This window comes from Staurois parvus, unplaced genomic scaffold (genome assembly GCF_062004578.1).
Source record: "Staurois parvus isolate SC_StPar_1 unplaced genomic scaffold, SC_StPar_1.0 ptg000647l, whole genome shotgun sequence".
NCBI classification, from domain to species: domain Eukaryota; kingdom Metazoa; phylum Chordata; class Amphibia; order Anura; family Ranidae; genus Staurois; species Staurois parvus.
This window is the reverse complement of record NW_028318443.1, coordinates 1,922,902-1,936,998: the sequence shown is the minus strand read 5'-3', so window position 1 is coordinate 1,936,998 and position 14,097 is coordinate 1,922,902.

The following is a 14,097-nucleotide window of genomic DNA, read 5'->3' as shown; positions in this document are numbered from 1 at the left end:
GTATAATATTAATAATAATAATAATAATAATAATAATATTAAGATAAATAGAGGGATAATGTGCCAACCTTTTGTCTTGGAAATTCGCTTTAACGAATTTCTCCTTACCGTGAGTACTCGCAGTTGGATGCGCAGAAATCCCCCATAAAGCTGTGCGAATCTCGCTTACCACGACTGCAGCCAAACTACACGATTCCTGCCCATCCAAATACTTTGGTTCTGTTGAATTTGTGGGTGATTGGAGCTCCGTTACCCTAGAATGATCACACGACACTCTAAGGCTGGTTGCAACTCACATAAGGGGCGGCTTTAGGCTCAGCTCTCTGTTTTATTAAGAATACACACATGCCCCCCACATGAATAAAGTCAATCCCTCCCACCGAACAATGCAATGGGGATTGCTTATACAGAGGATGTACATTCCAATTGGAGCATAGCCTTTGCTATTATCTATCACTGGTCCTCCCCCATGAGTCTTCTGAGGTCAGCAGACTTCCTCCCCTTCCCCCCTATGAGCCATCTGAGGTCATATTTCCTGTCCTACTAGCTTCTATTGGTATGCAAAATTCTCTGCACAAGCATCTCCCTAAAAATATCAGTCTGTACCTGGATGGGCCCGATACGATCTTTATTAAAACACATCCATCCCAGATACAGTTCAGATTAGTAATGGGTTGTAAGATATGCATAAGCCTACACGTGGAGTTCACACCGCTTGCGCATTGCGTTATGAAGTCCATGTGGTACCATGCTGCTGATATGTGGATACAGGCCCACGGTCTACTGACAGCAGCATTCGCATGGAATGCCGTGGTGGTATACACGCCGGTCTATAAGCGCAGATCTGCCATCTCATCCATTACCAAGCTGAGTACTGTAATACATACATTGTACATGCGCATGGCCCAATTGCAGCCTTCAGAGCTTTAATTAAGCCACACGAGAGACATATGAATAACACGAATATATGACACATTTAAAGTTCGACCAACAATACAAAATTTCCATGACATTCCCTCCTGTTTTATCATATTCTCCTCGTGTCCCTTCTTGATCTTCTTCAGCTTGATGGGTGTAGTCTCAAACTTCAAAGAGTTCCTGTAGTTGTCCCTGAGAATAAAGCTCCACGGGGTACCTGAAACAACAAGACCCGACGCAGACTCGACGCAAACAGGCTTGATTGAAGCGATGATCCTCAAGAGCGTTGGAACCTTCACTACAGGAAGGCTCTTGCAAAAACCACAAACAGACTTGTGGTATGAATAAAGCTTGTGATCCCACGGTGGTCTGGGGAGATCCAGCAATAGATTCTCAAATTGCCCCTGCAGACGGGGCCACACAAGGCTGGTCTCGACCCAGACAGTTTTCCAAATCGCAGACACAAACAATGATGAGGCTTGAAGCTTGCTTGAAGGTCTTGGAGAATGTGGTCTTCAGAGAGATAAATTAGAGGGAAGCCAGGACGTAATCTGTAGAGAAGGTGGTTGGTTGGTGAGGTCTTCCCCCGATCAGTGGTTGGAGTGGGATCCCCGGAGCGGGCATGGAGATGTGGTCGTCTGCCCGAGCTTGGCTTACACGGTCGATGAGGCAACAGGAACATCTCACCGCGGCATATAAAAGGCAGATGAAAAAGAGAAGCATCAGGATATACACTCCCACTTCCTTCAACCAAGATCCGATGGAGAACAGGAAATCTCCCAATCCTCCCAAACCCTTGAACGGATTCCAACCCTCACTAGCTATAGCTCTAGCTTTTCCCTGTAGTTCACCAACTTTGTCCATATGGGCCTGGACCTTGTCATCGGTGTCTTCTATCCAAGTACAACAATCCTCTCCGATGAACTCACAGAACCCCCCTTTGGCGGCTAAAAGATAATCAAGGGCCATCTTCTCCTGAAGCACTAAAATTCCCATCTGCCGTTGTTCTTGGGCAATTTCTCTGACAGCCTCTACGGTCTCAATAAACATACTATCCACGATGACAGAAAAATTGTTCAGGCGCTTCATAAGTTCTATTCCCCATCCTGTCCATGAGGGGAACCAAGCCCATGCCTGGTCGCCCTCAGAGAACAGTTCCCTGCGAACTCTCCCTGCCATCCTTACCTTCTTGTGGACCATCAACTCTTCATGGTCCATCACTACATAGGATGCGGGGACTAGCTTTATGAGGGCACACGAACCTTTCGCGTTCTGGGGGAATGTTCTATAGGCTGCCGAACCACACAGAAAATAGTATGGACCTGTCAGAGCAGAGCAGGAGGAGTTCCTCGTTCGGCCTCTGGCACTGAGCAACAGTTGCACAGACTGGGGGATTGCTCCCTCAGTCTGCACATCACATCCGTCCTTCCAACACACGTGGTCTGGTCGGTCAGTGTGGTTACTCAGAAAGGAAGTCTGGTTAGTCAGATTGACAGTTATACCTCCCTCGCAGGTGGTAGTCCCAACAAACTTGTTACCTGTGCCAAAGCTGATGTTAAAGCACACCTGAGGGCTGCCTAGCTGCCCAGTTACCCATAATGGACTGATGAGGGCCCTACAGGAGCTAGAGCTAATATTGGTGCTGAAACTGATGTTACCTGCTAAAAATGTGTCATTAAGTTCTACCGATAAATGTCTACGTGGGGGCTGACCAGGGGTCCCTTGCTTTTTCATGCCGACGCGGATGTCATATAGGGCATGAACAGCGGCCATTGCGGACATGTGATGACTGGGTGGGGGCTTAGAGCATACCCAACAGTTGGTTTTGTTGGCGGTTCTGGCTAAACGTAGGTGCATTTTAAATAAAAGGTTGGGGTATCTGCCATCTTTTCCTCCGTTCACACACATGTATGACATACAAACAAAAAGAAAAAGGAAAATGACACCCCTCATTCTCTGGTGTAGCTGAGAAGCTTCTTGCAGTGGCTTGCGTGCACCCAGTTGTCTCGTCCCTCGAGCTTGAGTGAGGTAGGTGTCGTCAGCTGGACTTGGTATGGTCCGGTGAACCGTGGCTCGAGTCCGGTTCTTTGATGTTTCTTTAGGACGACCCAATCACCTGGCTCAATAGAAAGAACACCTGTTATTGTATTTGGATCGGGGAGCGATTCGCGAACCCGATGGTGTATCTTCTGCAGCTCCCGTTGCAGAGATTGCACATAACCTGTAAGCTGTGAATGCAAAGACAACAACTGTTGAGGAAAGTACAACCCTGTTTTGGGAGGTCCCCCAAATAACACCTCGTAGGGTGACAGCCCATGTGGTTGCCGAGGGGCATTCCGGATGGAATAGGGGGCAATGGGGAGACACTCAGGCCAAGGTTTTTGGGTATCGGAAGACGTTCAACCTTACCGCTACTCTCGGGGTGATATGGGGTGTGTCGCCGCTGACTCCAGTTCCACCAAAGAGATGCAGTCGTGTCCTTTGGAAGAGAGATTAGTAGTGGACAAAGAAGACATGTTAGCAGAAGAGGTGTTAGTATTGTTAGTCGTGTTGCAAAATTCAGCACTGTCATTGCTGTCCTCCCCCCCCTTCTCATCTTCCGACACAGGAAGAAGAGAAGCTGGGTTAAGAATAGTGCATCGTTTGATAGTGAGGTTAGTAGGGGTTAGGAGGGCTCATCAGGAATGAACTGCCACCGACCTTTAGGTAATTGGGGACAGCTCCTCCTCATGTGCCCCGTTTGGTGGCACTGGAAGCACCTGGGTGGGGGCCTATCCTTCCTGTGACCCAGATCCCTTGGTTTTTCGTGTGGGGTCTGGGACATAAGAACTTTGGCCTTGTCTTGTTTTCTTCTATCCATTTCCCTCTCTATTGCCGCAAGAGTGGAAAGGATAGCAGGGATAGACATCTCATTATATTCGGGTCGGGCCAGAACCAGCCTTTCCCGAATTTTAATATTGATGCCTTCCAAAAATTTGGCCCGCAACAGAATGTGCGTCGCGGTCACCTTTACCCCTTCAGTTGGAGCATCAGGTCCAACTTCCAGATCTGCATCCAGTGCCGTCTGCTTGAGACGGCGCCAGAAGCAGGCGCTTTCCTCATTAGGACCCTGGGTGAGCTTCATCATGTCCGTAGTAGAGGTAGCACCATACATTTCTGGAAGCTTTGCCTTTAGCTGTGTACAGAACTCTTTGCCCCCTGAAGTCATCTCCTCATGCGTGGTTATAGAGCACCCTGCAATCACTGTACTGGCCACTTCCATGCCCACCTTTGCCCGTAGGATCTGTGCACAATCTGACCCGCTCATACCATAGCTAAACTGGTTTTGTCCAAACATTCGAGCAAATCCTCTCGGATTGACTCGATAGTCCGGGAGCTCAGCCAGAATAGTGCGGATCTCTGCCGGGGTGAAGGGGACATGCCAAACTACCCGTTCCCCTAAAGTCCGTTCCCCCTGTGCATTGGGAGGACCTTCAAATTGCTGCACCCTGACTGGATAGGCCTCGGTCCGGGAAGAGTGCAAGGGCTGACCCAGCATCATCGGTGGGCTTAGATTAACCACCTCGCTTACTGCACCTTCAGGTTTGAGGTCCCTCAGATCAGGGTATAGCTGGGGGGCAGGGGTCTGATCAGTGGTTCGTAGCGCTTTGATACAATCCGCCCTGTTTTTTAACCGGGTGTCTATTCCCCTTGATTCACAGATAGTCTGCAAATCGGTTGTTGAGTAGGCTTCATAGTTGGAAACAGAAGGAGCTGGGGTGAAGCAGGGAGAAGGGAGAGATAGAGGCAGAGGCTGAGGCATAGAGACAGAAGACACAGAAGGTATGTCAAGAGTGACGTCACTAACAGAAGAGACAGGTGCAGTTATACTTATCTCAGCCACTGTTGGTTGTTGGGGGACCCCAGTAGACCCTGATCCTGCCTGCCTTAGTAGAGTCAGCCCTGAAAGAGCTTCCTCCACCTCTGACACTGGATCCTCCTGTTTTATTCCCTCTGGAGGCCAGGTATACATCACCTGGTTCTTCCGGACAGACACCAGTTTATGTATGCCCTGCTTCCCTAATCGGATTGACCTGTGAAGCCATAGCTGTGCGATCTCTAGTTCTGACGCCTGCATCCGTGGTTCAAATTCAGAGATGAATTTTTCCCACCTCCATGCGTCAAATGTACCTTCCCGGGGAATTTCCCATCTGGTACCCTTCGACCATTTATTCCACCTTTTGAGGGGTTCTGTAGACTTCCCCCCCAAACTCACCTTCATCAGTTGTGCAGCTGTCCTTACCCTGAAGAGGGCTGCTTCCCCCTCTCTCTTCATGGACTGACTACTGCCCATCGTGACTAGTCACTGGTATATATCCCGCGTCCGGGTACCTGTTTACCCCCTGGAGCACTCGGTGGGATCCTACCGAGAGGCCTGATTCCACCACTTTCCCAGCACAGCGTAATTTATGTGATACTTATCGATCACCCGAAGCGCATCAAGTGGCGGTCAGACTGAGAGCACACCTCCCACTCCCACAGCGCAATTTGTGTGATCCTGACCACCCGAAGTGTTTGTGGTGACCAGGACTTCCCTGGACCGCCCACTCGCACAGCGTAATTTATGTGGTTCTCATCACCCACTGTGTTTGGCAGGCCACACCGCACAATGATGAAAGTGGCTTTTCTCTCCCTGCACACAGTAGCTAACACAAGTCAAAACAAAAAGAGGGGTTCTTGGATGTTACTTAGGGGTCACTGGTTGGGCAGAAACCTGCTAACTGACCTTTAGGAAATTTGTGTAAAGAAAAAAACTTTCCTAATACACACAGAAAAACCCTTTTTCAACCTGAAAAACTGTTAAAAAGGACAAAGTGGATCCTTATGAAAAACACGGGACGTTTCACAGTAAAACAATTACACAGAGGTAAACCGGAAAACTGCGCCAAAAGTAACCTTGTTGCTGACGCAAAAATCACTCCTATCAGCACCGCTAAACGATCCACGTTATACACGCAATCTTTACTGCAACCACCTAGAACCGTTTACACAAAAAGTCTGCTGGACGTGAAACACGCGACACAGCAGCTTAAAACAAACCCGCTTTACAATAAGGAACTACTTTTAACAGGAAAAACACAAGAAAAACATAATCACTATACAAGAAATCTATGTGCAAAAACCCAGACTACACCGCGCTCAAAACTCGCTTAATACACTTTAAATTGGCTGGCAATACGCAAATTTAAAGCTAAAAGCAAACAAATGAAACTGTAATATGGGTCAAATGCATATAGGAAACTTCATGCACATTGCATAGAGATTACTGCACATTTGGTAGCCAACAAAATGGCCACCAAACAAAAGGAGTCCATGTGGTTTAGTCAAGAAAATGACCCCCCACAGGGAAGCACATGGTAATACTAGAATGACCCCCCCACAGGGAAACACACGGCAGACTCTAGCCTCAAAATTGCCTCTTACATAAAACAGACTTTTAGACAGAACATACACTGGACAATTACACAACAATATGAAGTCAATCACAGAACGGACATAAAACACCAACATATCACACTAACATGCACATGTAACAGAAAGGACCCCCTGCTGCATGCTTGCTGGGAGCAGTAGTACCACAAAACATTGTACAGACTACATACACACAGATCTTACAACAGTTAACAATTAACCTAAGCCTTTCAGCACTGTAATAATTACCTCACGTGGAGGGGGGTAGAGCAATCACCACAGTACCTACAGCCCACAAATACTTACCTAACACTATGCAACAACTTTTACCCACTAAAACATATACCCGTTTAATTTTTGGTTGGAAGATTTTTAAACTTGACCAAATCCAGCCAACCAAACCCACCCCCCCTGCTGCTCTCAGCAGAGACAAACCCTCGTCTTTTCACCCACAAATCAAGAGTTTAGGACAAAAAACGAGGTCCTTGTTAAGCAGTATTTCTTGTTAGCTAACAGAGAGCGAAATCAGCCACACGAACACGCAAAAAGCGATCCTCTTAATGGCAGAGAGACCTGAAATGTGCCGGCATACTTTTTGCTAGTTCATGATGGCCATTCCCCCCTCGTTCTAGGTTAGCTACGCAAGAATACGCGTTAGTATCCACCAGGCTCGCCAAACTGTCTTGGAAATTCGCTTTAACGAATTTCTCCTTACCGTGAGTACTCGCAGTTGGATGCGCAGAAATCCCCCATAAAGCTGTGCGAATCTCGCTTACCACGACTGCAGCCAAACTACACGATTCCTGCCCATCCAAATACTTTGGTTCTGTTGAATTTGTGGGTGATTGGAGCTCCGTTACCCTAGAATGATCACACGACACTCTAAGGCTGGTTGCAACTCACATAAGGGGCGGCTTTAGGCTCAGCTCTCTGTTTTATTAAGAATACACACATGCCCCCCACATGAATAAAGTCAATCCCTCCCACCGAACAATGCAATGGGGATTGCTTATACAGAGGATGTACATTCCAATTGGAGCATAGCCTTTGCTATTATCTATCACTGGTCCTCCCCCATGAGTCTTCTGAGGTCAGCAGACTTCCTCCCCTTCCCCCCTATGAGCCATCTGAGGTCATATTTCCTGTCCTACTAGCTTCTATTGGTATGCAAAATTCTCTGCACAAGCATCTCCCTAAAAATATCAGTCTGTACCTGGATGGGCCCGATACGATCTTTATTAAAACACATCCATCCCAGATACAGTTCAGATTAGTAATGGGTTGTAAGATATGCATAAGCCTACACGTGGAGTTCACACCGCTTGCGCATTGCGTTATGAAGTCCATGTGGTACCATGCTGCTGATATGTGGATACAGGCCCACGGTCTACTGACAGCAGCATTCGCATGGAATGCCGTGGTGGTATACACGCCGGTCTATAAGCGCAGATCTGCCATCTCATCCATTACCAAGCTGAGTACTGTAATACATACATTGTACATGCGCATGGCCCAATTGCAGCCTTCAGAGCTTTAATTAAGCCACACGAGAGACATATGAATAACACGAATATATGACACATTTAAAGTTCGACCAACAATACAAAATTTCCATGACACTTTTCACTTCACTAGAGATAACTAGCCAAATACAGACTGTTAATGGAGGAGTAGTATGGATGGGTGACCATATCATGACAGATATTTTTAGATTTCTTTTCAGCCACCAAGGTGCTACAGTTTCCATCTAAAAGTCTCAGAAAGGGGGGGCATAAACCAGACACCACCTATGCCCACTGGGCCAATAACAATGGAGGGGCTTCACATTTTGATATTTTAAACAGACTTTCCAGGAACAGAATGTGGAGACCCTGTCACCTCAAATTGGCAATTCAAAGCTGTCTTTTCAGGTGTCCCTGGGTTCCAACTGCTCTCCTCATTGATTCATTCAGTTTTATCAGTTCAGAATGGGCATTGGTGTCTTCACTTTCTCTTCACGTAGATGGCACACAGTATAATACCCACTACAAGCAAAACGGTTTTGATCCCAAGATAAGCTGTAAATATTACAATTTGCTGACCTGTGATGACAGAAAATAAATATTAGAATACAATGAATGATTACTAATTCAACAATTCACATAATTTTGAATGAACCATTAATGCCCTACTACGGACATTTTTTTTTTTCATAAATTGGGATTGTGTTAGCATTTCGGTCATGCTTTTGTTGCTGTGTGTGTCTCCATCTGGGCGATTGCACCTCACTCCATATTTTTTGGGTTTCAAGACGAACAGCAAATGAAGGGAAATGATGGGAACACAGGCAGCCTTAAAAATCTAACCCCATGATATTCAAAATTCCAATAAAAAAAGTGGGAGTTGGGTATTGATCACTATGTAATAATTAAAACGGATTCTTCTTTGATTACCATTTTACATCATGTGAATTAATTATCTCATGAAACTACTGTATATATTGCAAACATGAAACCAAATCACAGTGCTTGATGTTACCAGTACCTCCAGATCCCTGGAGAAGTCACGTGTTATTGTGACGCAACATGTTGGACTAGAGCGTGGTGACACAATTACGCACAGTCGGCAGCCATCTTTGGACTCCCTATGCAAGCACCCTGACTGTGGGTTATACAGTTCATGCCTGGTGGGTCTATGACCCAATTATAATGTGTGAGTAGGTCTTTGGCATTTGTGTATGGTATAATAAACTTTATTCTATTACACTATGGTGGCTTTTTCTCTGATTCCCTGTTTATGAGCCATGGGAGAGTGGAGGAGTTTTGTAAAGGTGCCTTACCATTGTGATGGTTGATTAACCATGGGCTTTGTGGAAGCTGATCCTGTGTCCATCCAGAGAGTGAGATTCATCCCACCTAGGACTAACTGGTGATCTGTCATGCCTTATGACTCCTTGAGGGTCAAAGAATGGAGGTAAGCGTGCACGCTAGACGGTGACAGATGGTCTGATGCACTTGAGCATGTATTTATTTTCACGGTTGAAGATTGATTCATCACAGTTATACGTTGTGCTATATGATTTATGAATATTGTTCATTTATAATCACATGTATTAATATTTTCTTAATATTTGTTTCACCTATATCACCTATCGCTTATATTTAGTCACATTCTTGATGGCATGTTTTTGGGCTACACATTAGGTGCACCACTGTACACCTATATATTTATTCATATAATTTACTTATTCACCCATTTAACATCAAGTCCTTTATATTTTTATGTCTATTATCACATGGTATTAGCGCTACACCACCTTATCTACTTATATTTCATCCATTCTAGTCTAGTTAGGTGGCAGCAGCTTCTTCGTTTTTATATCTTTGGCAGCTCATGAGTCCACCTGTAACGGAACTGGACTCCAACTGCACTAGGGTATTTCCGCTCCCGCTTCCCTGTCCAAACACAGATCCACGGACCCCACCGCTGACCATACAAGACGAGACAGCACCAGACTCGTATTAAAACAGGAAATGGACTGCTTTATTTTAACATAGATACAAGATATATACACAGGGCGGGGAAATACACCCAGTAACAGGAAACACATCAGCAGGCCTTCCCATCAGGGGGAAGGGCTGCCGGAAACACCCCCCGTCAAGTCAGTACAAACACATATATCCCATAATAGTTTGCTCCCAAGCAAGACACACTATAGAACAATGGGATACACCATGTGGCAGAAGACAATGCACAAACCCATACATCCCATAATAGTTTGCTCCCAAGCAAGACACACAATAGAACAATGGGACCACGTGGCAGTAAACAATGAACAACCCTCACACCCTACCTATACATGTCTACACAATAGCAGGACATTTCACCCTGTACCCCTAACTGGCACAGGGTGACCTACACATGATAGGGATATGGGAGCTGAGACAGGGGTCCCCCCACCCCCAAAGGTCACTCCCGTCACACCACTCCCCTTTATCACAGTGCTAGCATACATGCCTATAATATTCTACTGAACCTAAGATGTTTGGAGATGTAGATTTTGGTTAGCCAGAAACACCAGATTTGTGCTATGAAGGTAACTCCTATAAAACCCAATTGAATTTTTAGTTTAAATCACCTAAATTCATTCTATGTATGCAAAGTTTATCAAGTGGGTGCGCATCTTATATGTGGCCCCTACAGCCCGTATACGCATTAATAGGGATCTCTCTGACTCATTTCGGCTTAAGATGGGGACAAGGTAGAGGTGTCCTCTTTCACCCCTGCTTTTCACCTTGGTGTTGGAACCCTTGGCAATCCTAGTGTGGAAATCCCCGGACATTGTGGGTTTCAATAGAGGAGTTCTCACTGAAAAAAATATCCCCTTATGCAGATGACACACTATTTTATTTGGCTAATACCTCTACATCCTTAGGTCCTGTTATGTCTCTAAAAGATCACTTTGGCGGTTTCTAAGGATTTAAAATTAACCAGTAATCTCTCTCTCTCCCTCACACAAATTATCACAATTATTTATTCTCCATCGGGCTTATGGGACCCCTGTGCAACTGCACCGGTAGGGCAGGAGAGACTCCTCTGATTGCCCGAGATGCAGGGTGCATCCGGGGTGACTTTATCCATATGCTTTGGCATTGCCCAAAACAGTACAGGTACTGGAGGGAGGTCCTTCAGACCATTTCCTTATTATCACAATATACTGTTTCCCAGGATCCCTTTACTTGTCTGTTGGGTGCTTTGGATCAGGAGACACTACAACCTGGAATGTATACCATGGTTTCTAGGCTACTATATCTAGCTAGAAAATTAATTGCTAGGCAATGGCTGTCTTCTGTCCCACCAACTAAAAAGCAATGGATAGACTATGTCAATTCACTACTCCTATGAGAAAAACTCACGTAGCAACTCCACAATGCCCACCGTAAATTTCAGAATGTGTGGCAAGGCTGGCTAGATGTACCTGGGCTTGCCCCTTCTAATTGTTAGTAGACAGGCTCTTGCAGGTGTGATACCCTACTCTAATGCAGATAACGCCATATATCCCTCAGGAAGTGATTGCGTATACCCATAGACCTTTTCACAGGTTCCCCAGGTGAACTATTAATTTATTCATGGTTTCTATGTTATGTATTGTCAAGGTAGTTATGGCTCCTTATATTTCAATGCTATGTCTGTTTAATGCTTCTGGTTTTCATATGTTACTGGATCTGCGCATGCAAGGGTTACCACAGTATACTATGCTGATTGTATCTTCATTTCTTCAAAGATCCTGAAAGCATTGCTCCCATTTTTAATTTTCTTTGACTATATCACCCTGCAGGAGCAGGACAGACTCCCTGTATCACCCTGCAGGATGAGTCTGTCCTCCTGCAGGGTGATACAGACAGAAGGGGGCTATGAGTCTGTCCTCCTCCTGCAGGGTGATACAGACAGAAGGGGGCTATGAGTCTGTCCTCCTCCTGCGGGTGATACAGACAGAAGGGGGGCTATGAGTCTGTTCTCCTCCTGCAGGGTGATACAGACGGAAGGGGGCTATGAGTCTGTCCTCCTCCTGCAGGGTGATACAGACAGAAGGGGGCTATGAGTCTATGAGTCTAAGGGGTCTATGAGAACTTCTGCCAGGCCTGGACATGTGCTTTCTTGAGCAGAGGGACCTTGCGGGCACTGCAGGATTTCAATCCAATTGTTTTCTTGGTGACTGTGGTCCCGGATGCCTGGAGATCATTGACAAGATCCTCACGTGTAGTTCTGGGATGATTCCTCACTGTTCTCATGATCATTGACACTCCACAAGGTGACATCTTGCATGGTGCACCAGAACTAGGGAGACTGACAGTGATCACCCCCCCCCTCCCCCAATCTCTTCTTCTCAAAAGAGAATAAATTAATTTCAGCTAATCTTTCCTTATAGCTGAGCCTCTTATCAGTTTGGTTGCCCTTCGTTTATCATATAAACAATTTAATGCGTTAAGATGTCCCCACCATCATTGCCTGGTCACTCTATAAGAAGTAATTTGCATTCATCAGTTGTGGGTTTGTATTGCTAGCCAATACCAAAAGGAAAAGATCCTCTAAAGACCCGGGCCCCCTTCTTCAAAAGACACATCCTTATTGTCCACAGATCCCGATAAGCACCCCACCCACAGACCCACTCCACCATCAGGTCCGGGTTGTGGGGAAGAGGCCTTTGACCTCATCAACATGGGGATAAGGTGCATTGCCAAGGAGAGATTCTCCCTGTCCAGGAATGGTCCCAATGGTGAGGACCTGTGGCCTTGTAGGGCTTGGCGACAGCATGCTTTCCCTTGCCTGCATGCATTGATAAGGATCTAATATGGATTTTTGGAGTAGGCCCACACTTTTATTTTGAATGAGTCTAATATAAACATTTTTTTTCGGGGGGGGGGGGGGAGTGTTTCATTTCTGTTTAGCACCATTCCTGCTCCTTTGCTTACATTCAGCCAACAGCCAGGAGTCCCAAGCTGACAGCTGAGTTGGCTGGGTGGGGAGGACTCACTGGTTGTCAGCATGTTAAAAAAATGTAATAAAATAAATATTTTTTTTTTTCTTTAAAGTGCCCCCATCCCCCTGTGCTCACATGCAGTGGCTAACACATACGTAGATCACGCCCACGTATGTAAACTGTGTTTGCACGGCACATGTGAGGTATCGCTGCAAATGTAATAGTGAGAGCCATCATTCTAGTACCGGACCCCCTCTGCAACGCTAAACTGATAACTGGTAAAAATGTTTAAAGCACCACCTATGGAGATTTTTAAGTACCGTAGTTTGACGACATTCCATGAGCGGGCAAAAATTTAAAGCATGACATGTTAGGTATCATTTACTCGGCATAACATTATATGTCATATTTTACAAATAAATAGGGTTATATATTGTGTTTTGGTTTTTTGTTATTCACTAAAATGTATTTTTTCCAAAAAATTACGTTTGAAAAACCTCTGCGTAAATACTGGGTGATATTAAAAATTGCAACAACCGACATTTTATTCTTTAGGGCCTCTACTAACAAAATATATATAACGTTTTGGGGTTCTAAGTAATTTTCTAGCAAAAAAAAAAAATGCGTCCGAATAGGCCCGGTCCTTAACCATTTCCCGTCCTGCCCATGTATATAAACGGCCGGACGGTAGCAGTGCAGGGGCGGGTGGCCACTTATAAACGGCCTCCATGCTCCCTGCTTGTGCGCACTCCCTGGGAGCAGGCAGCACTGCGATCCGGTGCCCGCTGTGTCCTCCGGTGTGGATCATTGATCATTGTACGGGAATCAGTGATCACATGAAGAGTAGTAAGCAATGATGTCACTTCCTGACATCATTGCTTACTACTAGTGAAATCTGTGAATGATCACAGAGGTCACATGGTACAGGGCTATTCACAACAGCCTTGGACCATGTGACAAGCTGTGACCAATTTTTTGAAAAATTATAATTTTTGGTTATAAACAAATTTGGGTTATTTTTTTTTTTAACTAAAAAGGTAACTGAATACATTTTGGCCAAGATTTATGAAGAAAGATTATTTATTTGCAAAATTTTATAAGAAAAACACTTTTTTTCAAAATTTTTGGACTTTTTCATTTACATAGGAAAAAAAAATTAAAATCCCAGTGGTGAATAAATACCACCAAAATAATGTTTTATCTGTCTCAAAAAAATGCTAAAAAATTCATATGAGTATTATTATTAATTTATTTATTTCAGGTACTTA